Source organism: Salarias fasciatus, chromosome 11 (assembly GCF_902148845.1).
Source record: "Salarias fasciatus chromosome 11, fSalaFa1.1, whole genome shotgun sequence".
Taxonomy (NCBI): domain Eukaryota; kingdom Metazoa; phylum Chordata; class Actinopteri; order Blenniiformes; family Blenniidae; genus Salarias; species Salarias fasciatus.
In genome coordinates, this window is record NC_043755.1 from 31502832 (window position 1) to 31524008 (window position 21177).

The 21177-nt window shown below is 48.4% G+C and overlaps 1 protein-coding gene across 5 annotated transcripts in view; it reads left to right on the forward strand.

The window, feature by feature from the left end:
* Positions 1–21177, forward strand: part of sema6cb (semaphorin 6Cb) — a 201645-nt gene that overhangs the window by 73579 nt on the left and 106889 nt on the right. For all 5 annotated transcript variants that reach the window (XM_030103834.1, XM_030103838.1, XM_030103839.1 and 2 more), the window contains one exon: positions 5799–5967. The gene's annotated coding sequence lies outside the window, so the exon portion shown is untranslated. The remainder of the gene's footprint in view (positions 1–5798; positions 5968–21177) is intronic.

Below are 21177 nucleotides of genomic sequence, written 5' to 3' on the forward strand. Positions count from 1 at the left end.
CGGGCTATTTCTGTTGAGCGTGGGCGGGTGTAATGAGTGTGGCCGCACCGACGCGCCAATTAGTCTCAGGCTCGGAGAGCTTCGTGCACGCCCGGCCGCCTCGCCATCCGCTCGGAATTAAGACTCCGTTTTCACAGAAATAACTCGCGGCGATATCGATAGCGGGCTGGAATTCGGTGGATCTTTAAAGTTAATGCCAGTTTTGATTAGGAATTGTTCCCCATTAGTAATGATGTTTGATTGGAAGTCTTTATTATGGGGCACCAACACGTTGAAGCCAGAGCCGCAACTGTGGAAACAATTCATCCTCTTATGGGATTAGGACGTGTAAGATTATTAAATGGCTCAAATTTAGCAATCCGCTTTTAAATGTGGCTTGAGTTTGTCGAAACGCGACGATGGATCCTCGGTTGGAGTGTTTTAATGAACTCGTGGTTGTGATTCCAGGCTGATACTGATGCATAATTGTCTCATTCACATCCAAGAACAAACACAGGGTTCAATAATATTGATGTCCCCAACCTTCCCCCATTTTTCTCTGATAAAAGAAATGAAATAACTGAACAGGCAATTTTCTCCAGGATCGGATTGCATTCACAGGAAAAAAAAGAGTTTTCATCGTGTTTCTAGGAAAAGAGTGGATTCATGACAACCTCCCGTTCTTGCTGTGAGAGCATTTCTTTATTTTAGAAACTTTTGCAGCTTCTATGTTTGACCTTAAATGTTGAATGGAGCTGTGAATTTTAGATGCATAAACTGTATGAAATCTAGTATCTAGTTTAAGCTACATTTATCCACCTTCTGCACCACTTTATCCAATTTGGAGACAGTCAAAGCTGCGCTTCAGGGTAGACTCTCCACTCACACCCAGATCCTCACCTGCGGGCAATTTCACTTAAAGTCAAATTCAGGTCAGATTCATGTTTTCGGACTTTCTGAAGAAACTGGGAGAAAGTCGACTCTGACGAGGGGAAGAACGGGGAGCGTCCAGCCGTGAAGACGGCAACGGTTTGAGAGTGGACACGGAAAGCTTTACATTAGGCGGTTTGTTCCTGTAAAAACGGAACTCGGAGCCACTGAAAACGCAACGTCGTGAAAACTCTCCGCGTTGAAACTTTTCTGATAAACCCTTGTGTGATTCCAGGGGTGAAATGATCCGAAAGAAACACGTGGCTCCGCGTTGGTCACCAACAGTAATGAACAACTCTCCAGAGGGACGGAGCTGAAAGTGAGATGAAAAACACTCCTGACATCAATACTCCACCATTCATTCCTCTTTTTGTTTTGTTATGATTACTGTCGACCTTGCTAAATACTCGCTGCACCTCCGATGGAAACCACGTCCGCCACTCCAGTCCTGATCAATATCTCAATAAGGCGGTTAAAAGAGACGTTAAGTCGCACGTGATTTATTTTAGATCAAATATTAGCCCCTAAATTAATGTAATAATTAGCATCTGGCAAATCTAATACACGTGTTTACAGATTAATTTAGCATCTTTACCTTGAAGGTGTCCTGCAGCGCGTCCCGCCGCTTTGCTGTGGCGACGGCGGTTGGATGTGAGAACGGACGGTGGAACACGCCGCTGCTCCCTTCAGCCGTGCTCAGCAGCTCCACCATTACCCACATTACACCACAGCGGCCTCGCCACGTCATGTTTTCCAGAGAGCGCGAGCTAACAAGACGCGAGCGTGAGAACAGGACGAGGGAAATTGTCTCAAATGGAAGCGGCGAATAACATTTGTGTCTCCCCGAGTCGGCAGCGTGGTCAGGTGCTTCGTCCAGAGGCCGGCGGAGAATTGGACAATTTATTAGACGTTTTTAAGGTAATAGGTAGCTGTTTGGACCCTGATTGAATTCTTGTTTATTACGCGGGCCGCGGCTATCTTCCCTCCATTTTTTCATCCGTCTCAGAGGAGAAGTGTGCATCCCTAATCTGAAAAGTCCTCCTTTTCCACGGTCTGGGTGGATATTTTTCAGACCACCGGGCTCCTTTACCCTCACGCATGTCAGAGCCCCCCCCCCCTCCCATAGTCCATTACATCCTCCTCCCTCTCTAGAAGACTGCAATTAATCTAATTAGTAATCAATCAGCCGTTGGGCCTCCCGCCTCCTCGGTGCTAATGGAGGATATGACAGGCCTGGACCTTGCATTATTAATACCTCCATTGCTGGAGCCCAGGGCCCCCCTGACGCCCCCCGGCCAGGGGCCATTGATCACCACCACAACCCAGTGAGCGCCGCAGGGCCTTGGGGGAAATATCCAGAGAGGAGCCGTGGATCTGGTTTCTGGGATTGAGGGTAAATTTGGGAAAAAAGGGATGGATTCTGCCAACTTTTTGGGGTTTTTTTTTGGTGTATTTTTTATTTATATTTCACTCTGGGGAGATTAAATAGATGCAAAATCCCTGAAAGTGAAGCCGTTAGCTTGGTGGCGCGTGCAGCCAGCAGGGTGCACTTGGGAAGGGAGCAGAGTGATTGTGAGAGTGGTGTTAATGGGAATGTTGTGCTCTGAAAAGCTCATTTGGTAAATGGGGCTCACCTCCAAACTGTTACAGCAGGATGAGGGGACCTCTCGGCGGGACTATTCCTAGAAAATGAGCTGGGAAATGATAGGACGCCGCCCACGTCGGGGCGCGATGATCGCCGTGCGGCAATGAAACGATCGCCGCAGCATTATCCTTCATCTCCCACGTGCTGTATGAGCAGCCCCTGTAACGGCGCCGGGCGCCGATCTCATGCACTATAATCAATGCTGGAACCTGCGCTCGCTGCGGTCAGGCTTCAGGGAGCAAACGGCTGAACAGCAAAGCCTCTCTGCTCCCGGTGAGCCGATACCCTCCTCGCCCGGCGCTCGTCCCGTGTCCTCGTTAGGAGGATCTGCTGACCCCAATTTATCTCACCGCCCAGCCGGCCACCAGCTAATCGCGTTAGTTTACCGGTTTCTGTTGTTTGTGCAGAGACGTAGTTGGGATTCTGTGATCCGAGCTGGAGGATTCTCCGATAAACGCGTCACACAGAGAGATCTAATGCAGAATTTATTATTTTTGCTGTAGTTTGACTTTGCTGTGACACATCAGTCAATTCAGTACAAGATGAAACCTTTTCCTGCCCTGATGGTGATGATCTTCTTCTGAATGCTCCTCTCTATATTTTCAAAGAAAACGAAAATAGAAAACAACCCGCCCGTTGCTCTTATTTAAGATGCTCCTGTGTTTGTATGTTGGCAGTGGATTGGTCAGTTAGTGATTAGAAATCACTGAACAGTCGACATCGAGACAGTAACTATATCCAACTAATCACAGCGTCGTGTTTCTGGTACAAAGGTTTCAAGACCGGAAACATTGAACTGAACCTTTGATGAATAAACCAGAAAAAAGTCGACATTGTTGTGTTTCTGGTCTCTGTTTACACAACAACAGTCCTCAGATTCACAGCCGTTCAGCTCATTACATCTTTAACGTCTGATTGTTGTTGTTAATGTTGTGTAACGGATGCAGCTTGTTTTCTGCCTCACCTCTGCTTTTGGTGTGACTTTATTTCATCTTCAGAAATCTGCTGGTGAAATGTCAAGATTATCTTGATGAACACTGAATGTCTGGGAAACTTGTTAGTGGAAGAGCATCTGGAAGCAAAGTGTGACTTTAGACTCTGTTCACATGATAACGCTTCAGATGAAAACACATCGCTTGTGTGGAAACGAATTTTCTGAAACGAAAACACAAAAAAACTGCAGAAATATTAAAAACGTAGCCTGCCAGGAGATGCTGGTTGTTTTTGTAAACCACATATAAACACACACACACACACACCTGCAGAGAACAACACACTGTACACATTAACAATGGGAGAACACAGACGTTCATATGGACGGATGACAACGTTGGATTATTGTTATCACTATTATTATTACTGTTAAACTATCAAATCCAGGAGAGTCTGGACGGGGAGTCATGACACTCTGGATGAACACGTTGTTATTCTACTGAGCATGTGCAGGAGAACTGTTTATTGCGGCCTGATGTGCATGTGCACCAGCAGCATTTCAGGAAAGGTACTTTTTTTATCGTCTCTGACCTCTGCTGTCGTGTAAACAAACCCTCAAAATGCTCTGAAAGTTACACTTTTCACTTAGAATCATTTGAAGTGTAAGTGATGTCTTGAGTGAGTCATGATGTCTTCCAGAATAAACCCCGCTGTGTGCTGAGAGTATTGAGTACGTTCCAAGGTTATGTCTCATTTATGGAGAAACAATCATGGCCGATTCTCCGTCTTGGACAGAGTCTGAAATCTCTCGGAAGTCCAAACGCATCCTGCGCTGTTAGTCTCCTTTTCATCACACACCTTCTGCGTCTTTCCTCTCGGCGCTGCGATATTGATTGATGTGAACTTCTGGCTCTGGTTCTCCAGGAGAGAAGCAGCTGCCGCCCGTGCGGCGTGTTGCGAGCCGTGCGTGGGAGGCTGGGAGTCCGTGGCCGCGGGCGGCGTGCGAAACGGCCCAGAGCGCCTTTCCGGCGGTGACTTCACTTTTTACCGCACCGGGCCGCTTCCTGTGACTCAGACCTGGCGGCCTCAGCCCGTCCGCGCCCCCGCCTCCCCCGCCGTTCCCCCGCACCGGGGCCGGCGCTGCTCGGCGCTTTACGGGCCGCGAGTGGCTTCACGGGGCGAGCGAGCGGCGGCGTTGAGCTCGCGGCAGCTGCAGTCAGCTGCTCCATTCAGAGGGGATTGGGAAAGCAATGCGGCTCATCTGTGAGTCAGAAGATACGCTTCGCCGCAGCTCCGGCTGAGGAATCACTCTGCGGTCAGAACCTCCTCCCCCTCCGCTCGCGTGTGGATTAAAACGCCGCGGCGTCTAACAGGAGGAGTCGGTGACAGCGACTCCGGAGCTGCCGACTGGGAGGCGATGGCTTCGCTGGAGGCTCCGGCGGGCTGGCGGCCGGTCGGGGAGGCTCGGTAAAGGATGACGGTGCAGTCGGCGAGCTGCTCGAACAGCTTAAATCACCGCCGCCGCCACAACGGGTCTCATGAGAACGGAGATGAGCTTCAGGCAAATAAAGAAAGTTTCAAGGTTCTGGAAGAAGAGAGGAAAAGAAGAAGCTAACAAATTGCTCCCAGCAAAGTATAATAAGAGTTCTGCGGCGCTGCGCCGAGCAGGTTATACTCGGGTAAGAGTTAAACTGCAGGTACAGGCGGGGAATCGAACCGCTGCACGTCACTCCGCTCAGCTTTCCGCTCATGTTTTCACCGCTCCGGCTTTAATCTGAAGTGAGTCACTCGATTCTGTCCAGCCCGTTCACTTCACCTTCAATTCCATCAGCGCTGTGTGACTTGAACAGCAGTTGTGAAAGACGAGGCCGCCGGGTTCGGCGTGCGCGGAGCCGCCTCTGGAAGCCTGCCGACGCCTCCCGATGCTCACGCCGGGGCGGGCGGAGGTCTCGGCACGGCAGCTGGCCGCTGGTGAACCCCCGGCTCCTCAGAGTTTGATCTCGCGTGTGCACGTGAGGCGGCGGACGCAACTTTCTTCACTCCGCGGTTCGCCAGTCCTCCCGCAGATTTCCAGAAACGTAAATACTCCCGGCTTTCCCCGCCGCCGCTGCCAACCCGTATCCGTAACGCGGCACATCTGGCGGTGTTTACGGCCGCTCCGCTGGCGCCGGCGCCGATGTTTTGACAGCAGAGTGACTGGTGGGAGGTCAGCGGGAGACGCCCGCCCCGGAGGCTCCGCTGCAGCACAGCTGTTTGCGTTGCGTTGCCCAATCTCACGTCTGGCTCTTCTTTCTCCTGTTTGCTCTCACAGGAAGTTTGCCCAAGACTTCTTAGGGGGAGAACCTCACAGGGGCTGTTAACCTCTGACAGCCCACCGACCGGCCCGTCTTCAAACCCGGGACTCCTCTGCTGAGGTCGCTTCCTGAGAGGCCGGCGAGGCGCACCGATTGGCGGAGTGCTGAACGAGGCAAAACTTATCAGTAAGTTTACTCCTGGCTGCGTTTGAACCTCGCCTGGAAACCTCGGGTGCTTCTGTTTGACGTCTTCTGCTTCTCTTCTCTTTACTTCTTCACAGTGAATTTAGAATTTCTGTGTATCTTCGTGGCTTGATGCTGCCTGACTGCAGGTTGTCATGTAAGAACCATATTTAACGACACAGTGTTGGACACACAGGGTTTTGTTGCGAATGGCGCCGGATCCGAAGCAGTCGTCCTGTTTTCACGCTGCCCGGTCGCCCAGCGCGGCTCGAAGTCGCCCAGACTCCTCTGTGTTAACATGCGGTTTTTCCATGTTTGGTTTTTCACAATCACTCTGTCGTCTGGCTTGACTGACAATATGACTTTGTTTGCAACATTATCCAAAATGAGGGTTATGAGTCAAAAGAATTGGGGGAAAAAAAAAAAGAAAAACACTGGCAAACAATAACATCTTACATAAGAGAGAACTTTCTCATTTTTCTTTTTTTTTTTCAGTCTGTCCGTTCCAGTAAATTTCCACCAACATTTGTGGAAAAACTATAAATTGTGTATTGTCCCCCCCCAATATCAAAAAAAGCCGTGATGAATATGCCTTTCATTGGTAACTGTTATCTGATTCTGTTATATTTCAACAATCTTTTAAACACAGAATGATTACAAGTTTTTTGTTGGTAAGTTGCACATTCGAGTTTCTCCACCGACTTCAGAATGTTTTTTTTCTTGTTCTATTAAAGTGGAGTATTTGTTGTTGGTGTTGAATTATGGCCAGAAATAAACCATTCATTCATAATTTGAATGTAATAAAAATCCAGCTGAAGTAGTTTCGGAAGTAGTTTCATTAAATGGCGCCATTCTGAAGGTATGTGATGAATTTAAAATTCAATTAAAAAGCCATTGAACGTGCTGGAACTCTGTACTGGAACCTTCACACCAGAAATACACACTTAACCTGATCGTCCAAACATTTTGACCGTTAATAGTGTCAGCTTACACCTTCTAGCTCAGTATCGCAACGCGGAAATCTGCACGTTCTGTTTAGAGTCTTTAAAAACTTTCCTCAAAAGCAGATTTTAATGGAGAATAAATTGAAAAAGTGTCATTGGTGGCGGCGGAGGGGAGATTTAGGTTTACGGCCGTGCTGCTCACCGAGCCGCCGCGTCGTCCTGCGCGCTCCTGATGGATGGAGAAAATCACGCCACAGCTGCGTGCTGCAATTTAAAGTTTGCATCCTGAGAGACTCGGGTTGTCGGCGGTAATGAGAGGAAACCGTGAGCCGGTTAACTGCTGCACCCTCACCTGATTACCTGATTGTGAGCCGGCGCGGGTCCCATTTCCTCCTGAAGCAGGGACGCTCACGAGCTTGTAGAGCACACACACACACACACACACAGACGGGTGGGAATAGTTAGTTACAGGAGAGCGCTGTCTAAGTGGATTTGTCAGGGCCTTTGTTCCCGGGAGCTCTTCCTCCGCCGCTGACGCTGAACGCTCCCGTTGGGCTCGGATCTCGGCATTGAGCGCGCCGCTGTTTGCCTGATCCCTGTTTTGGCCGCGGCGGTGCACGTGTGCGGCACGGGGCCGTCGTCGGGCCATTGTGCGCCGGCCGGGGCGAATAGGAGCCCCGCCGTGCTCTGCACGCCACTCCGCTGACGGCGGGGAAACAATGCGCGGTGGGAGGCGGAGCGAGGTGTCGGTGGCGAACCGGATCGGTGGCGGCCCGATGCGGACAGGCGCTTTCTGCCTGTCATTACGGATGACACAAAGACGCGTCAGAAGTGGCTGAAATGGGACAGAATGGCGGCGGGTGCGGGTGCAAAGGCGTGAAACATGATCAGACCGCTCAGCTGAATGGAGGCATTATCACGCCAAAAATGTGAGACGGAGGCAGGCGAAGGAGCGAGTGGCATTGCTTTCATATCTCGTCTCCCACTCACTCGACAATGCAGACTCCGTGTCCTTGACACTGGCAGCGAAGCAGAGTTTTCTGCATACTTGGGATGTATGAGCATTCGCTCATGGCCCACGTACCTCAGGAAAAAAGAAGAAGAATGACATTGTTGTTGTACTGAAGCTAAACATCAGGAAGCTCATATCAGATCTTAACCCTCGGCGTCGAACCTCATTTCCACTACAGTGTGTCAAATGAAAATCCATCGTTTTCTTCATATCTTCTCTGAAAAGTTTTGCGTTTACATGACAGCATTTTGAAAGCGATGCCGGGACGTGAGCTGGAGCCAAATCCTGGGAGTCATCCCTCAGGAAACCTTCCATGGGGATGTAAAGGAAGTAATGGGAATAAACCAGGAACGTTCTGGATTAAAGTTGGGGTCTTAACCTGACCGAAACGACCAGATTTAGGTTAAATATCTGCCTTTCTTCAATCTGATGCACACAGTAGACTGAGTCAGTCCTGCACCGCAGCAAAACGCCACTGAAGCCCCTCGTTTCAGCCTGTTGATTAGAGAGTGAAGGACGTTGGGACGATATTATGTGGTCATATATTTAACACATTAGGCGTACTGCCAACGTTTAACTTACAAATGCAATATAAATATTAGGGGTGTTGAATTAATTTATTTCTACGATGCATTGCAATGCTAATGTTGACAATTCTGTATCGTTACAACAAACCAATATTGTATAATTTTATTTTAATTTTAAAGCTCAACTTCCCCATTGAAATACACAGGAAACCTTTTAGAAATTGACCAGAGACCCACTGCTTTGCAGCTCTCAGAGCTGTTTGTTTGTTTTTGCATTGAGAGCTCACACACAGCAGCAGAGAGAAAAATGAACCTAAACTGTGGGAGAACATTCGAACGGAAAGATGATGAAGCTGGATCGTCTTTACAGTGACTGTCGACTAAAACTACCAGGACCAGGAGAATCTGGACTGGGATTCAGGACGCTGTTCTTACAGTTTGGCTACTTGAACATATGCAGAACAAATATTCCCTCCGGTGGAGAACGGGACCCTTTTACCATGTTCCTGGACCGTTTTCCCGAAGTCCCACCTTGGGAGTCGTCGTCAAATCGCAGCTTTTCCAGGGACTCCGTGTGTCTTTGTCGTACAAACTGTCCCTCAAAACTCTGTGAAAGCTTCCATTTTCACTTGAAAGTGTTTTCTTGTGAACGAAGCCTTAATTTACGCGGATGAGTCAAACAGCTGAAGCTGCACGGACAGATTTATCACCGGGGAGGAGTGAATACGTTGTGATTGTTTTCTCTTGATTTCTGCACCACATTAACGCCGCCGCCGTCCCGGCAAGCCGCTCGTCTGACACCTGTCTCCTCAGCCGCTCGGTCCAGCAGACGCCTCCGCATGCAGAGCAAACAGCTGTCTGGTTTTGGTCTTTTGAGTCAATCGATTGTTTTGTCTCGGATTTCGCCCCGAGCCTGGACTGGCAGGCTTGTGACTCGGGTTTGGACAGGATGTGGTTTTTTTGCTGGAGTCACCGGGAAAGCTCCCCGGTGTTCGCGTCCTGTCTCCACCTCCTGATAAACTCCAGCTGACCCCTCTCACCGTCTGCCCCCGGGGGCCCCTCGCACTTCCTCCTCATCCCCCTTTCTTCCGCCTTCCTCCCCGAGCCGCGCTCCCGCTCAGTGTTAAACGAGGGCAGCGGCCACGCTCGGATGTTCTGTGACAAATTGGCACCGAGGAGGCAGATGGTGACGGGGAGGAGGCTGGTCGTCGCGCCGCTCGCCGCAGCCACATGAATTGATCTCCGCGCTGCAGAGAAACCACCCATGCTCCACTTGTGTAATCCCGACTCTGGTTACACACACACACACACACACGCACACACACACACACATATGCACACACGCCCCGGCGAACTGTGATCCGCACGCCACCCTACACCAGCCTTCCGTCCCCATTAGCATCAATGATGTGTACAGCGGAGGCGCTCGCTGACTGTCAGAGGCTCGCCGCCCGAATCCGCTCGGCGAGGACGGGATGCTGACGGATCCTGGCAGAGAGACACGACTCTCACTAATGGCAGGCTGGTGGGACCGAGAGCCCCCGACACACATCCTGCCGCACACACCAGGCCCGCGCGGCCGACTGTACATGGCAGGAGGCTCGTCTATTTACAGCTGCTGTCTTGACAGTGTTTACCCATGAGGCTTTGGGGCAGCTTGACTAAAACTCCCCCATGGGTGGTTTTTACATTGCAACATGTCTTGTGGTAAGATCAGGGTTTGTCTGACAGGACTGGCATTGCTCATTAGGCCGTGTCCCCGGGATGTGGACGCGCTCCCCGCCTGGGTTTCCTTCACAGCTGCGCCGGGCGAGTTTTCAAACACGCCCGTATCGAGTGGAATCACACGGGACGCCATCAGGGAGGCACTTCTCTGCCTTCACTCCGAGGAAAATTTTAAAATAAACTTATTCTCGGGTCTCTTTCGGGTGTCTTTAACCTTTTTGCAGATGGTACTGTGAGCGTCCGTCCGTCCGTCCGTCCGTCTCGTCGACAGATTTATCCAACTTTCAGGAAGCTGCAGTCGATCCAGGATCCCCTGAGAGGTGACCAGTCCATCACAGAGCGGGCCAACACACACACACAAAGATATTTTTGTTCTTGGCTTTTCCACAGTATTTTGCACCAGAAGGTTTCATTAAAATGGACTCTCTGTTGAGGTTGTAGTTATTTTCAGCAATAATTGTTTATTTTAAATTTTCATCACGTCTGCTCTGTGCCGTACCAAAGAAAAGCTTCAAATCCAAAACTTAAAGGTTATCACGGCGCTGTTTCACCAGTCGGGCCCGTTCAGGATGGAATTACACGATTTGTGGCTCCTGAAGCAGAAAGCGTTTGACGTCCCTGGTTTCAGAGCTCCAACACAAAGACCACAACTCCAGAGGAAGGTTTATTTCTTCTAGATAAAGTGAGAGAGATACTGAAGGAGGCTGGAGGCTGAAACAGAATGAAGGAGGGCCGGCAGGTAATATGATGCCTCTGTGTTTCCCTAAAAATAACAAAAACCTTGTCTTTCCTCATTAAAGCAACACTGAACGTTTGCTCAGTCCCGTTCCTCTTGCGAGATAAGAAACCTTCGTTTTAAAATGGCAGCGTTTGGTTGATTTTGTGCCTGTATCTGTGCCTCCGGCCTCTGACGGCGGTCCAGCTCCGTGCTGCGACACCGAACAGCAGAAAACATCTCCGGTCCTGCTAATGAACCAGCGGAGTGTTGATGGATTTAAAAAACAAAAACATAAATGAGCACAAAACCATTTCCACCTGCTCTCACGATGAGCACGGAGTTGGTGATCGCTTTACATCGCGCGGCGCCGTGGACCTGCCGTAAACCGCATTAGACGGGATTGTTTCGCCCAGAAATTGGATTTGGACTTTGTTGGCGGTTCTAAACATGGCTGGGAGATCTCATCAGAGCGGCTGCTTATTGGCTGCAGTGAAGGACGGATGTAATTACACGCACGGCGCATGGGGGACGGCGATTAAAAAGACAAAATTAAAAACTAAAAAAAGTTTTCTGCCTGCAAAACTTCTTACTCCGAAGCCACGAGTGAAGCTTTCATTTAAATCCGTATTGTGATCCAGCAGATCGCGGCGAGTCGAACTGCTGTGAATTCATTTGAATCGTCACATTTTGCTGCTTTCTACCATCATTTGCCGTTGTTGCGTCTGCTCTCCTGACGGGAATCTTTTACGAGTTTCGCTGCAGTCCGGGTTCGAATCCCATCCCGGAGAGGTTTTAACACGAGTTGAGTTCAGTCGCCACCTTTCCTCATTGTGCCTGCAGCCGATGGCGGAGTCGGGAGGAACCGAGCGTCTCGGCTGTGTGTGAACTTCTCTCTTTGCTCCCAGAGACTCTCTGAGCTGAAAGCCAAGGTTTGTCTAAAACATTTGGTGTTGTGCCTGCGCGTCCTTCGGGTGCCTCCATAAAGCACCGCAGATGGCTGCACATTAAAAGCGAGCTCACAGACATCAGTCTTCTGCAATTAGTCGACGGCGTTTTGCGTCTGAGCCGCCGTCGCTTCCGTTTGTAGCTAAACAAGCCGACGAAGGAAGAAAAGCAATCTGCTAGTAGAATCTCCAGTTAAACCATTAAAAGAAACTAATAATTCCAAATGCAGATTTCTAAATGACGGGGTTTTGTTAATGCATCAGCTTTTCTGCCGCGCTCGGCGCCGGAGGACGGGATAATTGCCGGCTTCGGCTCTCCTCACCTGCAACGTGACGGGAGAACTTTCCCACGGTTGCTTGATATTCCGCGAGGCGGCGGGCCCTGAGCGGCGGGGGTATCGATCAGCAGATGTGATGTATTCCTCGCCTTCCTAACAGGCGTCTGCAGAGCAAAGTTCTCAAATGGTTTGAGTCGCTTTCATGATTTTCCTCCAGCAGTGAAGAGAATAATTTATTGTACAGATCGCTATTGGAGCTGCTGTGATGAGCCTCCGAACCCGATCGGCTTCACCTCTCAGACGAATGTTTGGACTTCAAAGCAACTTTTTGCTGACTTTCATGTTTATCAATGGCTAATTATCCTCATGTGGGGGAAATGTGGAGCAACGCAGCTTCTCGGGGCTTGATGAACTCTCCGGCTCAGCAGAAAAAACACAACAAGCCTCAAACAACGCGCTTAATGAGACGTCTTCACACGGCTGGATCCTGTTCATGACGTCTCAAGTGAAAACGCGTCATTTCAGAAAGCGTGACGTCCAAAACGCTGCGGGGCTTTGCGTCTTCGCCTGGACCCGGGTAACGATAGCAGCTCAGTCGCTCTCCGCTCGTCGCGTTCAGACGGAAACAAAGAAAAGAACACGGAGTGCAAAAACAAACCTGCAGCTCAGTTTAAATAATTCATCAAGAAGAAGAAGCAGCCGCCTCTGTAAAGGCATCGCCGCCGCAAACATGGCCGCGGGCCGAGCGTGAGAGCGGGGAACCAGATCCAGGTGCTCTGGTTCGAGCCTCGGCGCTCGCGTCGATAATAACTCCATCGCTCCTCGGTTTGGAAACATTTAGCACATCTGGATAATGAGGCTGGGGTTCGTCGAGGAGGAGGAGAAAGTCAGGCTGTTCAGAATTACAGCCCGACCGGCGAGGGGTCAGCGGTTTAATATTTAGTGTCGCGAACAACAACTAAAGGTCGTAGAATTCTGAGTCTTATTCTCCCAGTTTGCCTGGAATTAAAGATAATTTATGGTAATAGTCGCTGCTGTTGAATAATGTTTATTTAGAGGGCAAAACCCAAATTAATTAAATTATAAAGAGTTCATGTTTTTGTCCATTAATGTCTTATTTCTTTCAGGCCTTAAATAATTCCCTGCTCAGTGGAACTGATCAATCAGGACAGTTGGCCGGAATCCAAAATAACCGCTTTGAGCTTGAATCTGTTGTTTGGCCTTCGGCTGTTTGCGCCCGTGAGCAGGACAGTGTGCGTTTCAGAATGTAACAATGCACTTCTCTTTTTCTCATTTTGGACTTCCTGTCATGTGATCTGTGGTGCGGCGTCCGTTTTTTCTTTAGATCTAGGAGCGTAGTTTCAGTCACCGAGCCAATTCTGGCCTGTGGGTCAAAAGCCAAATATAATTTCTAACGTACCGTGAGTAATAGAGAACCTCCTGACTTCTAAATTTAACAGAAAGCACAGAATCAAAGTTACATATTTGACATGATCACAGCTTCAAATCTAGTTTCAGACATAAAAATCCAGTTCAGTGTGAAACTTGATGGTTATTCCGTCCCGTTTGTCCTCAGCTCTTCAAGAAACTCTGAAATTAATTCAAACTGTCATGAACAAAGTCTTGAAGTTTGAATTGTTGTGTTTCAACATTTTCTGGAGTTTAATTTTGATATTAACTCCATTTTGAGCCTGAAAACAGTCATATTCCTCAATTTCTGGTGTTCATTATTGTATTTTTATTGATCAATGAAATTTGATCTCTTCTGGTTCAGGACAAAGATCACAAGTCGGCTTAATTCAAGATGGTGTAAAGTACATCTTTAGTAGAGCAGATTTGATTCATTATTATGGAAGTTATTGATGTGAAACTGATTCAGTTATGTTTTTTTCCGAGGAATAGTGATTTTACTTTAAACGTGCAAAATTCATTCCAACAAATTTTCCTCATTATGTGTTTTAAATGGACATATTTTTCACTATAGATGTATTTTAGGTCCCTTTTACACAAAACTTTCGGTGCTCCACCCCGTCTCCATTAAAAACTGAGAGCAAGGGATTATGGGACGTTATTTTCTGGAACTATATCGCTACATTTTTGTCCTTTCACTGTTGGTTTGGTGTTTATTTCCATCCATCACCATCGCCCGGCTGGTTGTTTCATTGTGTGGCACCAGGAGTGAGAGGGATGCTGTTTGATTCTACCCTCCAGTGATGAACAATGTTTGAGTTTATATGAGGAAAATCCCAGTTCTGGGTTTTATGCCACAGTTCTTTAACGAATTCATTCAAATGCATTTAACTGGATACTTTTATGCTCCATCATTGTCATTCATGACACTGACAAAATCTCTCATTTCAAGTTGAATTGGGAACTGTTTGTCCGGTTTTCTCCAGAGAGGAAGAAGAAGAAAGAAAAACAAAATCATCCAGACTCGTGATTCAAACTCAGAAAAGTTAGTTTTGTCTGCGCTGCTCTGCTGCCGTTGTGTGCGAGCGCCCGGTCCACCCAGAGTGCAGCGAAAGGACAAACATCTCCAGCGGGAGACTCGGAGATGTCAAACTGGGCTCCAAACAGAAAGAGACAATTGTATGGTGGACAGTGTGAGAATCTCAGCCAGCTCCAATAGATCAGAAAGTCACGCAGCCGTGAGCCCGACTTTCTTCTTTTCTGCTATATTTTGCAAAAAAGTGCAATAGATATAGCAATCTGAGACCTGGCTGCAGCCGAGCGGCTCGGAGCTGTGTGTGTTTTTTAATGACAGAGTGTGCTCCTTCATTGAGAAGCCTGATTAAAAGCCCTTTGTGTCGGCGTCTGGGCGGCAGGAGCATATGGCCGAGGGGCTTAAGCGCCGAGCGAAGACATCTGCAGCAGCAAATCACTGGGACAGAAGCAACGAAATGAAATCACAGAGATTAAAGTGAATCTGCCCCCCCCCCCCCCCCCCCCCCCCCCCCCCCCCAATGGAAAGGCCTGGTCTGGGAGCGCTGCTTGCAGTTTTTAGTGCTGGATTGTAACACACTGGTTTAAGCTCATTGAGTTGAGTTTATCTGGCGTGTTTCATGACACTATTTGAGTATTTTCCAGGCTCTTACTTTAAGCTGATTACGGAGTCAGATGAATTCAGAAAGTGCTCTGGAGATTCCAGCCGCGGCTGTTTGTGTAACTGGAAGTGGTGTATTTACAGTGTTTCTCCTTCTCCAGGCCTTTCAGCTTCATTTGTTTTTGCTTTAAGTAAATATGGATCTCTTTTGCAATTCTTTAAAAAAAGAAAAAAAATGCATTTGTTTGGATTCTGGACAGCAGCCAGGCCACAGAGTTTAAAGATCCGTGGTACCGAGAACCTCTGCTCAGTTTTACAGTGAACAGTGAAGGAGTAAGTGTTTATAGATCTGGGGCGTCCGCCGTCGCTCAGTGTCAGAGAATCTCTTTTTGTGCGAGCAAACATTAAAATGATGCACTGCAAATGTTCTTCCTCACGCTCGGCGCGGGGCGAGCGCTCCTCTTCGCTCGCCGACTCCTCAGCAGAACTTCCAGGGAGCTGCGGCTCGGCGTCGGATCAGACCGCGAGACGAGGGCGGCCGCACTCGGCTCAAGACGTTTCATTACGCGATTATGTCCCAACAGCTGCTTTTAATCCCTCTCCCTCTTCATGCGGGACGTACGCTGCGGCGCTTCAAGATATCCGAACATTACAGCCGTGAATTAGAGGACCGGTTTCCCTCCAGATGTTGGTCGTCACCAACAGGTTTTAGACACTTTTTTCCTCCGAGAACTAATTTATGATTTCAGGATTTACGTTCACCACAGCTTATTTTCCACTTTTTCCTTCCTTTGCATCAGTTATGGCTGATAAACATTCCTCAAGTTGGGAATACCTGCACTCTGGTGACGGAGGCCTCACATAGAGAAGGTTTCAAGTGAAAATGAAACACAGCGAAAACAAAAGTTTTCATGCTTAAACATTTTCATTTAATCGGAGTCATACTCACCTCAGATCAGACGGCAGATTTCGCTCTGCCGTGACTTTCACACGTGCTGAAAGCTTCCAGATGTTGCTGCTCTTGTTTTCTTGATGAGACTTCCTGCTCGCTGCTCCGGCTGCTGTTGTTCTCCAACAGCTCCTTTCTGAACCAACATGACGTTTGGTTTTGTGAGCGTTTCTCTCACTCCTCATGTGAGAGACGTCTCCGCGAGTTCAGGGTTTACGTGTCGTAACAGCTTGTTTTACACCTTTCTTTCCCCTCATGCATCATTCATGGGAGATACGCAGCGCTGCTGAGTGTAGATATCGTGACAAATTCACATCTACGCCGAGTTCCACTCACGGATTAGCTCCAGAGTTCATGACGGGACACGTCTCCTTTCTGAATGAAAACTGGGTCAGCTGTATGAGGGCGGCAGTTGGGCTTGCTTAAAAATTTCAGAGTTAGTTTTCTTTTCGTCTTCATTCATGCGTCTTAGCCCAGGTTTTCTGGTTCTTGAGTTTGTTGCATGCTCGGGCCAGGATCTGAACATATTTGTACGATTGTTACTTGATAACCTCACATCGGAGCGAAAGGTAGCCTCAGCAGTGATTTTCTAACGCGGTGATTACCTCCAGATGTTCTGACTCACGGTCCAAGTCGCTCACTTCTTATTGCTTTTCGAGTCTGGCACGAAACTTGTAGATTTATTGCACTGAACTGTTGCACATTAGTACCGTGACATGAACAACCCTCTTATTTCTGAACGACATCCAGTTGTTTGTGTCTAATTATACGACTATTCAAGATTTATTGGGACTTCATTTGACTTGATTAGCCAGCATCTATCATTTCTCAAGTACACGACGCAACTGACATGTTATCCACAGGGGTCAAAGTTCAAGTTCACGTCGGCAATAATCATCAGACTGAAAAGTATTTCTGGCTGCAGACGAAAGCTGAATGAGCTGAAGCACAACATCTTTTCTCTTCTCCATCTTAATGCATTTGTACTCGGTCCCTTTGGTATAAATAAATAAAAACAAAGAGAAACTTTATGCTAATCAGAGAATCAAACAAAGCTTTGTATGAAAATATAGAGTTGATAATGTTCTTGAAGCTTCAGAGATAATGCTAATGCATTCAGCTGACTTTGACCTGAAATCCCACCATGGTCCCTCTGGAAACCCTGCAGCTTCGCTTTTTTGAGTTGAAATTATTATGTGTGTATTTTTCTCCAAGCTTTACATCTTTTAAAACCTCCACTGAGTTCCCTCTGGACCAACTTCAGCTTCTGTCTCTGCCTCTCTGCTTCCTTCATGCAGACGAGTCTCAATATTTCTTTTGGGAAACTTGTGTTGTTTTTTTGTGGATCTGTTTACACGACGACGGTGCTCCGAGTCACTGAAAGCACAGCTTTTTGAAGAAAACCCCTGAGGCGGAGTTTTACGAAGATGTTTCGACTCCATCTCCATGGGAACGGGAGAAACGCAACTTTTGGAAAACGCTCCGTCTCCGTGAAAATGGGGACAAATGCAGCTTTTTGAAAATGCTGCTACATGGAAGCACCGTGGAAGACTGACAAAAACAAAACCAAGACGAAGTTTTCACTTCTACAAGGTCTGAAAGGTTTTGCTTATCTGCATAATTCTTGTGACAAAGTTGGGATAAAACAGCAAATTAAATGTATTATCATCAGCGAGTATCTATTCGATGTTTTGAAGCAGTACGTCTGGATATTTCCACATCATTTCGTTGTTTCCTGAGGCGGGTGAAGGTCGTCTTTATTGCCCTCGTCGTGGCTCAGCGGCGCTCGGCGCGTCGTCTGGAAGCGAGGAACGGCGTTTCAGCCGAGGCTCCTTCCTAATGAAGTATATGCAGCGAGCGAGCGAGCGTCAAGGTCACGGCGGCGGAGGATTCCTCACAGGGCTGGAAAGTCATCTGCAGACTGAGCAAATCGGGCCAGGTGGCTGATGAACTCAGGAACAGTTTGACGAACCCGATCGCCGGCGACAAATTAAAGCGTCGCCGGCCGCCCGGCGCGGCGTCGCATTTCCTGTGTCGCTCTGCGATAAGCTCCGCCGCCGCCGCCACCGCCGCCGCCGTCTGAGGAACAGCCCGGGGAGGCTGCGAGGACAGAGGTACAGTAACGGGAGAGCCGGGCACGTGCTCGTCTCCGAGTATCGATCGGACCAGACGGCCGGACTGGAGGATCCCTTTTCAGCCGCCGTTCCCCGTGAAGCCCAGAGGAAGGCTGCGACATGACAGACTGTCACCGAGCTCCGGCGGATAAAGGAATGCATTCCTGCGTACATGCATCCTCTCTGCTATCACACATTAAAAGATAGCAGGCAGGCATTGTGTCAGCCTGAGAGCTTAATAATACATTCTCGCCCCGGCGCTTATGTAGCTCAGCATGTGTCCTTGTTTTTTCTTCCTGTCGAGGCTTTGTGTCACAAACCTTTTGGCAGCCGCTGCTCGCCGGAGAGCTGCACATAAATAATCGCTGCATGAGAACTTGGCAAAGAAGCCCGACGTTGTTGTGCTGTGCGTATCTGCTCGGTTAAGGCTGTGAGGAGGAGGAGGGAGATTTATGATTACACCGATATCGGCAAAGTGCTTTGTCAATCCCGCACGGGTCACTTCATTTATTGAAGTAACTTTTGGGCACAGGATCAATACTGCTGATATGTGCACCAATCTCTGAAAAGAGGCCCTTCTATTTGTGTTTCTGTCCAAATAGCTGGTTACAAACCTCATGGTAAGAGTTTGGGGAGCAGCAGGCTGTTATCGGACCAGGCTGGTTTGGAAGTGACTCCAGGTCCTTCATCTGAAAGTTAAGTCTTCATGTCTCCAAGACCTCCGCTCGGGTCTGTGTGCTCCGTATTCTGGTGTCTGCTACTCTTAAGAAACATATTTTGAAATATCAGTGTTTTCTTAGAATTTCTGTAGAGTTTGCTTGGTGGTTTTAAGGCCCAGATTGGAGCCTCTGGTGGGCCGGTTTTGGCCCATGGGCCTTATGCTGGCCGTGTTTGGTTTCAGCTTTTGGAATTCTTGTCTGTGTTTCGAGTTCATCATGAATTTACTTCTCTGAAACGCATGTCTAACTTTTGCTGTTCAGAAATTCACCGTACAATAACAAACGTGAAAATCCTTATTGGCTCAGTGCTTGAAAGGCAGCGTGATCCGGCGTCGGATTACAGACCAGCCAGCCTCTTGAAACGGGAAGACGCTGGGATTTACTTTGGCTTTATAGTTGTAGAATCTTACAATGAATAAGAGATTCTTCCTCCCGAGACATATTCAATTTAAATCCTCTTTATTAACAACGTGGTTTATTAGTACTGTGGTTTTTGAGGAGACTGAGAAGGTCGTGCGGTTCATCGATCTGGTGTCTGATTGGACCATAATGCTGTGGGAGTCCTGGTTCCCACATTGATGACCATGAATGAGCACAACATCACATTGCTCTTCTGACTCTCAGCATGAATATGAGAAGAACCAAATCCTGTCAGTAGGACCAGAATGGGATCATAAAGGTTCAAAGCTGTCGGTGCAGTACCACGTTGGGCCACAAGTCGGTGCTGTTTGCTTTTAGAATGGTGCCAAACAGAACAATACAACGTGAGAACACGGACATTCATATGGACAGATGACCAAGTCGGACTGTGATTACGGTGACTGTCGACGCTGTCAAATTCGAATCTTAAGTTTCCGTTTTCTGATCCGAGACTTGATTTGGAGGAAACTCGACGTTTTTGAGATCTTCTGCGGCGAAGCTTCAGACTGCGGCTGTCAAAGGGCCCGACACGCCGTCTGAAATGCTTTAATGTATAGAGACGTTCCAGCAGAGGGCCACACACTGTTTCACTCTTACACACACACAGACACACACACACACACACATTCAGCATCTTGTCAAGGCAGCCACAAGAGTAATGGCCCCAGGTCTCTTCCTGAACACAGACTAATGAGAATCTCAAATCCGACAAGCAGAGTGCATTTATCACGCACTCACACTTAATGACACCCCACCCAGCCTCGGCGCCGCGCTCACGCCACCAGCTCGCCCCGTTATGGATGGCCCTGTTTGTCCCCCTGCCTCCCTATTATTGTGGCTGCTGGGTCGGACCGGGTGGACGGATGGAGCGAGCGAGTGAGCGTAATGGTGGAGGGGGTAGGAGGAGGTGGGAGACACTGAATCGGGCTTTTGTGTTTTAAGTCTTTCTTTCCATCTTGTCTTCAGCCTCCCAGTGAGGATCTGTCTATTCCCAACTTCCTTTATTCTCTTTGTGCCTGCTGCGTTCACGTCTCTACCGACCCAGAGTGCTGATGAGTGGAACTCTCGGAGTGAGGATCTGTGTGTGTGTGTGTGTGTGTGTGTGTGTTGGGTGGGTTGACAGATGAATACTACGTACGCCGCTTTGATCTACCACCATGAAGTGTTGTTTTTGCATTTGTCGGGTGACATGGAGCTTTGCACAAGGACTCAATGTGCCTGTCGATTGAGCGAGAGTTTTTAAAGTGTTTTACTCCCCCCCCCCCACCCCCCACCCCCCAAAAAAAAAAAAAAAAAACCAAGGAAAAACAAATCTGACCATTTTAGAAAAAACTCTATTTCCACCGTCTGTTGCCACCCGGGACTGTTGTATGTTGAGTAGGTTACAGTGGAAAATGTGACATCTTTCACATTATGCTGGTATAATCATCTGAATCCATCGCATTGATTTTTGTGTCGGAAAGGAGGAGCGATGATTTGAGTCCTAATTAGATAAACTTCTAAGCAGGGCCTGCTGCTTCTAATGACTGTTGGGTGTTTCGACAGAGATAAGAGCTTATCCTCCTCAAGTGCTGGAGAGGACATTATCTGAAGCCGGATCCAGGCCGTGCTTTGACACACAATCGAGACACATTAGACACGTGGAGGCAGCCGCCGGTCTGCCGGGGTGGGGAGTGGGCCACATTGTCAGAAGAGCAGTGGACGGCCGTGATTGATGCAGCCGCAGCGAGTGAATGGGATCTGATCTGTCAGATTAACGACTCGGTCTGAATATTGGCCTGCGGCTTTGTTTCTGCGAGGGTCAGCTAACTGTGAATAAC